General features: G+C 36.3%; 1 long non-coding RNA gene across 1 annotated transcript in view; it reads right to left on the bottom strand.

Moving 5' to 3' along the window:
- LOC309873624 overlaps positions 1–12,308 on the bottom strand; it is a 754,649-nt gene that overhangs the window by 118,519 nt on the left and 623,822 nt on the right. The window contains exon 3 of the long non-coding RNA XR_014316436.1: positions 3,951–4,086. This is a non-coding gene — a long non-coding RNA (uncharacterized lncRNA). The remainder of the gene's footprint in view (positions 1–3,950; positions 4,087–12,308) is intronic.

The raw sequence follows: 12,308 nt of genomic DNA, 5'->3' as shown, positions 1-12,308 counted from the left end.
CCAACTGGAAGGAGAAACATCCTGGTAGAGACACATCAGAAGGCAACCATGCCGCCCTTGCTCTCCCAATCCCTACAGCTTTTCTGATTCATGTCATCTCTGGCTGAGGGAGAGACCTCAACTCTAAATCAAGTAGAGTTTTAACTACTGCATGAACTTAAGCATGCTTTTTTGTGAGTACCAGCTACGTATCAGAGTACCAGCTATGTAATCGATACATGGAAGCGATGGGGGGGGGCAGACGAGGGAGGGAGAAAGGAAGGAGGAAGGGAGGAAGTGAGGAAGTGTTTATGAATACAGATGTACAGATTTGTGTGTAAGACATAGCAGGGCAAATTTCAGGAATGAGGGAATAATCTCTCTCTGCCTTCTTTTCAGATCATCCTCTATCCTGCTCTTTCTATCTTTCTCCTACCCTTGTGCATTCCAGAGTCATTGATGTCCAGGCTTCACAGTACCATTTTTCATGGACAAACTCCCCTTTTAAGGAATTATTATGATCTGATATTAGTGAAGGGAGTAACATCAGGTTTAAAAAGAGGCATACTGCTATCCTCCCTACCAACAAGGTATAATACTGTTTCTGTTTCTATTATTTTAAATGTGTGGGTTAAGGAATATAAACCTCCACTCCACACCTTACCTGAACAAGTGTTCTTGCATTTTTTATAACAAGGAGTTTCTACTGAAGTTATTGAATAGCTCCCTGTTTAACTCCAATAATTTGTATAGGTGGTGGCATTGAAGAATTCACTGATCAATTAGTTACTTGGTAGAAAGAGGGTGAACATAATACCTGAGCAGGTTTTTGAAGAAATTAAAAAAGAAACGGATATCACACACTATTATAGGCTTAGAAACCAGCATGTATCTTTTGAAGTACCCCCATGATATTATCTCTGGGTGCAATCAATATTATTTCTGCATGAATTCCCCCTTGCCTATGATCATTAAAAAGTGGATGAGCACTTTCGTTGCTATCTCATAAAGTTTAAAGATGTGTGAGCAGCATTGTAGGGGAAGAAGGGTGTATGCGTTTGGCTGAGCAGAGTGGAATTAGGAAAATAGGCTGCTCTCAGAATTTTGCCATACTTATAACCCCCTTCTACGGGGCTCTTTTGTTGATTATGGGGCAGTAGTCCTTCTTTAACTATAGATGACCACATTCTTTGTAATCCTTCCCATTGACCTAGCCTCAGTCTCATTTGTTGGCTATTTCTCCTTTGCTTGATTTCTGAATATTGAAAGGCTTCTGAGCCTGGGCCTCAGTGTCATCCTTAGCCCAATTCCACCATCTCTATAGGTTATCTCTTCTACTGACTACTGATGCTATATGTAAAGCCACTAGAGAAATAATATAATATAATTAGTATAATATATTTAGTTCTGATTTTACAGATAAGCTCAAGCTCCACATGTTCAACTGCCTCTCTCTTTGACATTTCCACTTAGGTATCTAATAGCCATTTCAAACTTAACACACACATACATCACTTCTGTATCTCTACTCTCTGGAATATCCACCCCCAATTTTTTCTCCTCTGGTGTTTCCATTCCATTAAATGGCAGAACCATATACTCAGTTACATAAACCAAATATCTAGGAATTGTCTTTAACTCCTACACTTCTTTTCTCTCTTTATCTTATACTTCCATCTACTCTAACAGCAAATCCTGCCCAGTCCAAAATATATTGAAAAGTTAACCACTATTCTTAATTGTTCTCAATGTTCTCCATCTACCCTATCCAAAGAAATCATCATCTTTCTCCCATACTACTGTAATACCTGTCCAACAGTGTCTTGACTCCACTTCTTTGCACCTATAATCTTTGCAACCACATCTTTTAAAAATAGAACACAAATCATACAATCTCCTCAACCATGACCTTGACATAACATCATCCAATAGAATATAATCTGTATTTGTAACAAAAGCAAATTCCTTAAAATGATTATAAGACCCTACATTGTTGAAACCTTAACTCTTCTTCTCACTTTATCATTCACCACTCTTCTCAGCTCATTCTTCTTTGGGCACACGACTTTCTTTCCGTTCCTATTTTAGAGACTATTCCTCCTGCTTAAAATGATCTCCTCCCACACACCAATGGTCTGATAACAAGTCCTTCTGTCATTTATATCTCAGCTCTAATGTTACATCCTCAATAGATCCTATCTACCAACTCAAGCACCAATCTTCTTCCCTCTTTTCTTCATTGTGCTTACCACTCTGAAAATACTTTGGTCATTCATAAATTCACTTGTTTGTTTTCTTTACTTCCCTACAAGTATGGAAGCTTTCTAATAGTGCTTTGCATATTGTCAATACTAATTCATATGAATTTAGGGAATAATGTTCTGGATATTGCAGCCCACCATACGGGCTGTACTTGTAAGTTATCTAGTGAACTGAGAAGGGCTGCTGCAAAAACTCTACTTGAGTACCTAACTAACATTTACTAAGAGCTAACTATGAGTTAGAGACTTATTTCTAAGTACTTAGCATGCATCAACTCGTCAAACATTCTGTAAGATAGATCTTGTTTTAGGGGCTGCCTGCGTGGCTCAGTGGGTTAAGCCTCTGCCTTCAGCTCAGGTCATGATCTCAGGGTCCTGGGATTGGGTCCCACATCAGGCTCTCTGCTAGGTGGGAGCCTGCTTCCTCCTCTCTCTCTCTCTCTCTCTCTCTCTACTTGTGATCTCTCTCTGTCAAATAAATAAAATCTTAGAAAAAAAGGTAGATATTGTTTTATAGATGAAGAGAATAGGCACACAAGAGTAAATAAGTGCCTCAGGTCACATTCCAGTACTCAGCTCTACTATGCTTTAAGATGTCAGCATTAGGGGAAGCTGGAACAAGACTGTATGGGGGAACTCTTTGAACTATCTTTGTGATTCTTCTCTAAATGTAAAAGTAACTGAAAATTTAAATTAAAAGAATTGATGATAAAAAAAAAAAGGGGGGCACCTGGGTGGCTCAGTGGGTTGGGCCTCTGCCTTCAGCCCAGGTCATGATCCCAGGGTCCTGGGATTGAGCCCCGAGTCAGGCTCTCTGCTCAGCAGGGAGCCTGCTTCCCTTCCTCTCTCTCTGCCTGCCTCTCTGCCTACTTGTGATTTGTCTGTCAAATAAATAAATAAAATCTTTAAAAAAAAAAAGGATCTGTATCACTAACTGCTATGCTCAATTGGTGTCAGGAAGCACCTTTATTAGCCAGACCAGTTAGAAACACTCTTTGGGACTATGAACTGAGGATGGACAGAGAACAAGTCATTATTAGAAATAGGCAGGCAGGGGGCCTGGGTGGCTCAGTGGGTTAAAGCCTCTGCCTTCAGGTCAGGTCATGATCCCAGAGTCCTGAGATCAAGCCCTGAATCCAGCTCTCTGTTCACAGGGAGCCTGCTTCCTCCTTTCTCTCTGCCTGCCTACCTCTTTGCCTACTTGTGATCTGCCAAATAAATAAATAAAATCTTAAAAAAAAAATAAGCAGACAATAGAGACATGAAACAGCAGAGACTATGAAAGACATTTTGTACAGAAGATACAACCAATCAATATCCCCAAAATATAACCAGAGATCAGATAGGTGGTTGGTAGCTTAGAGTAGAAGAGAAACAGAATGATGTCACCTTTGCTTTAGAGGCCACAATAAATATCATGATCACTTGCTTCCTTGGATCTAAAATGACAGTTAAAGTGTCAGTGAGGGTCAGTTTCAAGCTATGGAGCCAACTTTTGTTTGTTTGTTTTCTCATGATATTCCTATTATTGTTGTTATTTCTGTGTTTATAATAAGTAGCCAGTATTTGAGTTGATCTGCCTGAATCTTTGTTCCTTGCAAACAAAATTTCCCAGTATAGCCAGTACTTATTACCTTCACCATTCCCATTTAATGACCTCTTTCCATTCTCAATTGGATGTCAGTGAATCACTAAGAAGGTATTACTTACTAATTGTAGGTCTGGTTTAAGATGTAGGTCTGGTTTAAGATGGCTTATAGTAGGGCTTCTCCACTGAAGTGGTCCTCAGGCAGGAGAGGTGAATGGGTGCCCTTAGGATTTCAAAGCACAGCACCTGCAGTAATCACTACAAGAGAGAAAGAACTTTGCAGTCTTGCATATCAGTTTACAAATCCAAATGACTTTTGTATTCTTTCACGATATGACCATGCTTGTTTTACTATAAAATTGTTTATTTCATGGTTTTGAGAAACGCCTCACAATGTACCATGTACATTAGTTTGAAAGGCACAACATTAAAGTATAAGCCCTTTAAAAAAATATATGCAGTTTTAAAGTAGTCCTCACAAGATGGAAAAAAAAAAGAAAGAAACAAAGCCTTCAGCATCTAAAAGCATCTCGTTATAATAGTGGAAATCCAAACAATGAAACTGCTATTTGCTGACTTGAACTCCTGACCTGGACACCTCTCAAAGAAATTTATAGATCCTATGAACTGCAGAAGCATCTGCAAGTGACACCATTAGTTATTTCTATTTCTATTTGTTTTCAGACCAATGGCTTTCGAGAATTTTGTCATTGACTCACAGTAAGAAACACATGTTACATATCAACCTAGTATACACATCCATGCATCTAAAGCCCAAGTTAGTACACATTACATTCACTGTTCTGACCTAATTTTATTTTCTAAGATATGGTAGTCAAGACCCACTAAACAGATTCTATAGCCCAGGAAAATGTCACAAAGTTTGAAAGACTGTGCATTAGACAATGTCCTTTCATGCTTCAAAAAAGGGCAATTTATGTATGGGAATGACACAGATGTGAAATAGACAACAGGGAAATCAAGCTTAAGAGAGACATACTATATTCCCCAAAAGAAGTTTAGATCCTATGTGGTCACTCTTTAAAGGATCTTACTTGTACTTGCTTTTCCTCGTAAGAGTCATAATAGCCAAGTCTCTACTTGAAGACATAGTTCTCCCTTGACCAGACAGCATTTATTGCATCTCCTCTAAGTGACCCTAGGAAATACTTGGGTTTCAATATCTTCATTAGAACATTTAAAAACCATGACTTGATTTTTTTTTTTTCATTTGAAAACTGTGGAAATTCACAAGAGAAATGTTTTATAAACCACCTGCTATCCTGTCACTTATTATTTTTTTAAGTATATAAAGTCTAAAGTGAAGCACTTTCCCACATCCTTCCTTCTCATTACAATTTTCAGAAATAATTATTATTAACAGTTTGATGCTATAACATAAACTTATAACTTTGATTTTCAAGCATGTATCAGCCTTTGTGTGTTTTATAGAGATAATTTCATACACATACATATATACTTTTAAATGGAATTTTGTCATATGTAGTTCCCAGTTGAGTTTTTCAAAATAAAATATAACTTGCATCTTTTTTTATCATAATTTTTTAAATTTCTTTTCAGCATAACAGTTTTCATTGTTTTTGCACCACACCCAGTATTCCATGCAATACATGTCCTCCCCTATACCCACCACTTGGTTCTTCCAACCTCCCACCCCCGCTCCTTCAAAACCCCCAGGTTGTTTTTCAGAGTCCATAGTCTCTCATGGTTCACCTCCTGTTCCAATTTCCCTCAGCTCCCTTCTCCTCTCCATCTCCCCATGTCCTCCATGTTATTTGTTATGCTCCACAAATAAGTGGAACCATATAATAATTGACTCTCTCTGCTTGACTTATTTCACTCAGCACAATCTCCTCCAGACCTGTCCATGTTGCTACGAAAGTTGAGTATTCATCCTTTCTTTCTTTTTATTTATTTATTTTTAAAATTAATTTATTTATTTTCAGCATAACAATATTCATTATTTTTTCACCACACCAGTGCTCTATGCAATCTGTGCCCTCTATAATACCCACCACCTTGTACTCCAACCTCCCACCCCCCCACCACCTCAAACCCTTCAGATTGTTTTTCAGAGTCCATAGTCTCTCATGATTCACCTCCCTTTCCAATTTACCCCAACTCCCTCTCCTCTCTAACACCCCTTATCCTCCATGCTATTTGTTATGCTCCACAAATAAGTGAAACCATATGATAATTGACTCTCTCTGCTTGACTTATTTCACCCTTTCTGATAGAGGCATAATACTCCATAGTGTATATGGACCACATCTTCCTTATCCATTTGTCTGTTGAAGGGCATCTTGGTTCTTTCCACAGTTTGGCGACCATGGCCATTGCTGCTATAAACGTTGGGGTACAGATGGCCCTTCTTTTCACTACATCTGTATCTTTGGGGGTACATACCCAGTAGTGCAATTGCAGGGTCATAGGGAAGCTCTATTTTTAATTTCTTGAGGAATCTCCACACTGTTATCCAAAGTGCCTGCACATGCATCTTTTGAGTGTAGTACATATACATGTACTCAACTGACATTTACTTATTGAATGGCATTTAATCTCTGCATTGATCTCAATATTACTACACACTACAGTGACTTTCTTACCCATATATATTTATCAGCCTGAGATATTTCTATGGTAGATTCATAAAAATTAAGAGCATTATGTCAGTTTTTAATTGAGTCTTCAAATTATCCTCCAAAATATTTTTACCAATCTATGCTTTCACTAATACCCGACAGTGCCATTTCCCAGATCTTTGTCAACACTGATATTATGAACATTTAAAATTTCTGGTAAATTTTATGAACAAAATATGCATGTCTCATTATTTAACTTTGTGTTTCTCTGAGTTTTGCAGTGAGTTTAAGCATATTTTCACACCCTGTGTATTTCGTTTTTTCTTCTCTGAATTACTGGTTTACTTATGTTGCCCATTTTTCTATTTGGTTCTTTACCCTTATAAAAAAATAATTTATAGAAAAAAAACATGCAATAAAGTCCTAGTCTCTCTACTCCATTCTTCCTTTAGCAAGTCATTGTCTTTTAACACACTTTGTGTTTGGCCACAGAAGTATCTTATATTTAAATTTGCTTATTATTAGACATGCACTTAAATGTGTTGCTATTTGTTGATGACCACTGTGTCTGGGCACACTAAAAAACACTCTCCACTTCGAAGTTAAAAAAAAAAAAAAACAGCTTTGTGGATTTAAACAAAAATACTTTTAAAGCATGTATTTTTATTTATTTTTTTTAACTTGATATAGTTAACATAAGCACTTTTTAAAAAAATTTATTTTTTCAGTGTTCTAAGATTCATTGTTTATGCATCACACCCAGTGCTCCATGCAATATGTGCCCTCCTTAATACCCACCACCAGAGTATTTTTAAATGTAATATTCTTGATATTTTTATGTAACTGGGCCAATTTCAATAACTTATGTTTTGCTAGAAAATCATCCATTTTATATACTTCAAATTTATTTGCATATGTATAGAAATAAAATTCTCTTACAGTTTTGTTTAATCTCACTTGTATCTACAGTTAGGCTTTTTTCCCCTGACACTATATATTTTTGCTTTTTAAAATTTTCTGTGTCAGGCTTACTAGATGCTTATTGATTCTTCTGTTGATTTTTTTTATTTTACCAAAATATATTTACTTTTATCATTCTTACTTTTTACTTTAGTTTTATAATATATTAATTTTTTATCTTTATTAACACTTCTACTTTTCTATCTTGGTTCATTTTGTTTCCATTTCCCAGTTTCAGAAGTTGAATTTTAGTTTATTTATCTGTAATAACTTTATTAAGACATACAAAATTATAAATTTTGTTTGAGTTCAGTTACAGTTGCATCCCATAACTTTATAAACCAAATTGTCATTTCTGTTAATTTTCCATTTAACATTTTAATTTCCCTTTCAAAATATCTATTTGAAGCAGCCATGAACATTTTAATTCAGTTAGGAAATTAGATACATCTAGGCATATCTACTAAACTAGAAAGAGCTATATGACTACATTCTCTTTTCCCTGTACATGTGGAGAATTTCAGTAGGGTTGGAAGGGGGAAGTAGTCCTTCCAGAGTGGAAGGGAGGAGAAAAGAATGAATGTTCTCCTGAACCCAGTGAAAGGAATAGGATATTTGCCTTCAGTCTTCTTGAAGAAATATCTGCCTGCAGAAGCTTAAGGCACTGTTTTCACCAGGGGCTCTCTCCCTGACACAGTAGCAAAAGCAAGTCAGCTTATGAAACCCCACTGGACAGTAAGATGGTGAAGGGAGAACAGAGCTATCTCTGTGTTTCTGCACGGACCATAATGAGGCTCCAATACATTCCAAATTCCAGGAAAGGCTTGGTACCTCTCTTTTTTTCTTTATATAGATGTTTTTAAGCACCTATTTCATGCCAAGTGCTGTGCACAATTCTGGAAAAACAGCGAGGGGCAGTCTTGACTACATTGTAGACTGAATCCTTAGCATAGACAACTGCTCTGCCATACTGGATACTGGTAGCTGAGGGCCCTGGAAAGTTAGCATGGGGATCTGAGACTACTTTTACCCCAGGGGATCTCAGAAATAGAAGGCCATAGAAAAGAAGGACAGAGAAGAATATGAGAACACATTAAACTTTTTCCCAGAAACCCCATAAATACTTAGGGGAAAACTTAGTGGGATTTGTGAGGGTTCTACATTCATAAGGTTGCAGCAAGATCTAGAATTATGTAGGCTATTAAAATGTGTGTCCTTGCATTATTTCCAAAGGCTGGCAATGCTATTACATATGCATTTGCTTATTACTGACACTAAACCATCTCCTGGGAAAAAGATGGGACATCACCTTTTTTTCTATCATACACTGACTTATCCAGTGTCTTCTCCAATACAACAATAGGATTTCAAATTTATCCAAATAACATATGTGTTAGATTTCGACTTTTCTAGGACTTGCCTACATAGCACTCTATTTTGGAGTAAAATGACTGTATGTGGTAATTACTGCTATGAGGTAAGAAATAGGCTGAAGAAGACTGAATCATTGACTGAAGTCATATCACAATTACAGGTAAAGTCGTTCCTAAGAATTACTCAGTCAGTGTCTGTTAAGTCAAGGATGGTGTGAGCCACAGCTTTACGACCTGTTCAGTTGCAACAGTTTAAATTGAGATTGAGATACCCACTGAGTGATTGAAAGGAACTTGTAAGTGCTGTTTCAGAGTAGCTTATAATAAAATATATATTTTTTAAATTTCACTTCTCACTACAGATAGTTTTATAGAGGTATGAAAAGACATTATAATACATAATTATCTGGAGTAAAGCATTGTGATGGGCACAAATAAATAGGGAAGAAGTACTAGTTTTATTATAATTGTTCATTAGATTAGTCACTAATTTATTTAGATGTATGCCTTGAGCATTTCCATATTATCAGCTACTGGACTAGACAGTTTGAGAGAAAAAAAATGGACTTTTTTTTCTAAAAGGAATTTATAGTTTAGGAAGGTAGATGAGATTTGGATTCCAGATAGAAAGGACTGTCTGTCATCTGAAACATAATAGTACACAGCAGAAAGAATAGTAGAAGTGAATTTCTGCCCTTCCAACAGATCAGATGTGGATCTTCATGTTGTTGATGGGGTTCAGATTAGGCCACCCCAAAATAAGCCATTTGGGCATATTGATTATTATTTTTTAAAGATTTATTTATTTATTTGAGAGAGAAAACTAGAGTGAGGGAGGGAGAGGGAAAGAGAATCCTCAAGTAATCTCCCTGCTGAGCATGGAGCCTGACTTTGGGCTCCATCCCAGACCCTGAGATCATAATCTCAGCTGAAATCAAGAGTCAACTGAGCCACACAGTTTTTGATTATTGTGAATTAAAGTTACTTAGGAAATAACCAGTGCAAGGACACTCTGACCCTCTTCTGTCCCTCTGAAAGCAGGAGATAGATTCCCCATGTGAAAGCTTCCCTGCCTGCCCCTGGAGGATGGAAACATCTTAATGGCAGAGGTAGGTAATTCAGGGCTGAGGAGGCTGTATAAACAGACTGTTAATTTTTTCCACTTGCTTGCTGCCCTAATCCCAAACCCCTTCATCAATTCTTCACAAATACTTGTTTTGTTATTTCAAAGGAATAAAAAGCTGCCTTCTTTGGTCACTTCAGGGAGTCTCCTATATTGGTGTGAGCTCCCATATATATGAAATTAAAATCTGTTTTTCTCCTGCTAATCTGTTTTATGTCAATTTCATTATTAGGGCAACCAAAAAAACTAGAAGAAAAGAAAGGAAAAAAAATTTCTCCACAGCATCCTTGTGTTTTCTCTCTGGAGCTGTTTTCTCTTCTATAAGATGAAAGTAGTAGCTGAGGAGATTGCTAAAATCTCCAGTATTTTTTGAGTATAAGAATTTTATAAATTATTTAGGAGAGATTAATCCTACCTGGATTTGGAAAAACATTGAAAAGGAGGAAGTGCATTTGAACCTATTATGAACGATTTAATTTGAAAACCATCATAACAAACAAAGGGAGAATAAGTCAGCTTTTAGGGAAAACATGTTTACTACTATAATAGTCTATTAAATCAGGACATTGGTTTAACCACAGAACATGCTTTAGTCCTCAGCATCTATGGAGAGTGTTTGAGGAAGTAGCAGGAAGAGTTTGGAAGATCTGGGCAAAAACGATCTAGAGATTAGATTACCCCTTTTCAGTTTTCTAAAATTTGTGCCTTTACTATCATTTGGAAATTGTCGGCATGCCAGCATGCATTCTTCTAAATTTAATAGCAAACTCTTATTTATACAAGTTACCCACGTTTCAACACCTTCCCTTTCATCCTATAAAATTGATATATCTTGTTCAAGAGTTTCTATTTATATTGAAATCATACCATTCTCAATCTTTATCTCGCACACATTTTTTGCAAATATGTCTTGACTGCCTACCCAACACTTTAATATTCTCATGAAAATGAAAAAAAAAAAAAACAATCAATCATCTTGGTGTCAAGCGAACCATTGGCAGACTGGACTATTCAGAATCCATCCAGATGTTAAGTTATAGTAATCAACCAAAGGCGGCATATGTCTGATTGCGCGTGCGCATGCATGCGCGTGCATGTGTGTATTCTGCAGTATCTTATATATTTAAATATTTTCTTTAGATATACAGATCTTGAAATTCTCCTGGTTTTATCTGTGAATTATATTAAAATCACTACTAAGAGTGCCACCTTGTGTCTGAAATTTAAAAGTAAGGGTGTATGTTTACACATTACCAATTTTTCAAGCTTAAAAAAAGCATATATATCAATCTACTCCAAAATTCTCTTTTCAGAGGTAAGTGGCTGGATATCTTAGGGAAGTGAATTGACTTGTTTAAGCTGCTTAATCAGTGAATGATGCAGCCAAGACCAAAACAACAAGATTCCTGATTTTAAGGTTGGTCTTTTTTTAAAATATAATCACGTATTTTAGAGAAACTGACTTTTGATGACAGAAGAAAAGTAATCAATTTTATTTTTATTAATGCCAGGTATAGTACTATATTAAGTTAGTTTTAATTTATAGTCACAGTAGGGTTCATTTTTGGTACTTCAGTGCTTTAAAATCCCCACAGTTAATGAATGTGTATAGCAATAATGTAGGTTCCTATTATTAATGGGTGTCTGGGACAATTAACTTGAAGAATATTATCATTTTAATTGTTTTTTTAAACGTATTAATTTAAGAGAAGTCACCCAAGACATCTTCTCCCATATTATCTAATTTTATACTGAATTTAAGGCATGAAACCACATTCCTTTTCAGAAGTAATTTTTTTAAAAGAAGGTTGAGCGTAAACGGCACAATAGCAGTACAGCAACAAATGATCCAAGATAAGGGGTTTGACAGATCTTTCATCCATGTATTAGAAAGCTGGTTATCATGTATTTTCATAGAATATAAATGGAGGCCTCCTTTCATTAGACTTTAAATCAGACTTTTCCATTATAAAGGAAGTGCTATGTGTCGCACTCAGCTGGCCAGAATAGAATGCAAAAAGAGTACTTAGTCCCCATCCTGAGAGTATCCAAGCATTCTTTGGTTATCTTTCAAAATTAAGTTTGATTTACTAACACCGAATCAAAAATTAATGCAACTTTTTTTTTGTTTGTTTTTGGTGGGGAAATGGAAAGCATTTTGATGGGAAATGGAAGGTGAAAAAAGAAACTATTTCTTCATCACTTTGTATATGCTAGGAACATCAAAAACACTCTAATCCAATAAAACTGAGGAAGGGCTTTAGAGATTATCTACCCCAGTGGCCACTGAACCCCCATGTTGCTTCCAGCTTCCGGGCTGCTGTTCTGCTTTGTCAGCCTTTGCAGCGGTAAAAAGAACAATCTCTAAAAAATTTAGAGAACTAGAACCTCTCTCTCTATCTCGAGAAAGCAAAAAAGAGT

Source organism: Mustela nivalis (genome assembly GCF_964662115.1).
Source record: "Mustela nivalis genome assembly, chromosome: 9".
NCBI classification, from domain to species: domain Eukaryota; kingdom Metazoa; phylum Chordata; class Mammalia; order Carnivora; family Mustelidae; genus Mustela; species Mustela nivalis.
Note: the sequence above shows the minus strand (reverse complement) of the source record. Positions and strands in the feature narration are given on the sequence as shown.